The sequence below is a fragment of the Chrysochloris asiatica genome, unplaced genomic scaffold (genome assembly GCF_000296735.1).
Source record: "Chrysochloris asiatica unplaced genomic scaffold, ChrAsi1.0 scaffold00041, whole genome shotgun sequence".
In the NCBI taxonomy this organism is placed as follows: Eukaryota; Metazoa; Chordata; class Mammalia; order Afrosoricida; family Chrysochloridae; genus Chrysochloris; species Chrysochloris asiatica.
In genome coordinates, this window is record NW_006408559.1 from 15571170 (window position 1) to 15572057 (window position 888).

At 43.9% G+C, this 888-nt stretch overlaps 1 protein-coding gene across 1 annotated transcript in view; it reads left to right on the forward strand.

Moving 5' to 3' along the window:
- LOC102812504 overlaps window positions 1–888 on the forward strand; it is a 23756-nt gene that overhangs the window by 12349 nt on the left and 10519 nt on the right. The window lies entirely within an intron of this gene.

Consider the following 888-nt stretch of genomic DNA (forward strand, 5'->3'; position numbering starts at 1 on the left):
TATATATAAGGGGGTCATCTCTTTAACTTTTCAATAAACTCTCCATTAACTCATTTGGTTCCTGTTACTTCCTTCAATCAGTGAGCCAGAGCCACTTGCATACATATATATAGCCATACCAGGATACACACATACACACACACATATGGACTCTTGATGTGGCACTGTGGGTTAATGCACTGGACTGCAAAGCCAGTTTGAACTGCAAGGTTAGAGGTTCAAGCTTACCAACCCAAACACACCAGCTGTTCCTCAGAAGTCCTATAGAGGATTGCTATGAGTCAGAACTGAGCAGACAGCATTTACTACATGTATGGTGGTGGTGGTTATGTGCCATGGAGTCACTTCCATGGAGAGGCTATAAATCTTTATGGGAGCAGAAAGCCTCATCTTTCTCCATGGAACCTTGAGGTTAGCAGCCTGACTCATAACCACTACCCTACCAGAGCTCCTAACTATATGCATATGTATACATACTTCATACATACTGACAGGAGGGACCAGTCTCTGCAGAAGGACATCAAGCTTAGTAAAGTGGAGGGTCAGCAAAAGCACAGGAAGGCCTCCTAAGAGACGGATTGGCAACAAGATGGATTGGCAGTGTCAGCAACAATGATTTCAAACGTAACAACAATTGTGAAGTTGGTGCACAAAGACCGCACAGTGTTTCGTTCTGTTGTGCATAGGGTCACCATGAGTGGATATCAACTCAATGGCATGTATATATATTACTAAGGGACATTGAAGAAAGACTGTAAAACAACCAAGAAAATACAATTGACATAAATTAACAGAGAGGCAATGGCCATGTGGAGGCAAGATCCCAGGGTGAGGTCTGTAGTGGATCCCAGAGGGAGGTCTCTAGTGGATCCCAGGGTGAGGTCTCTA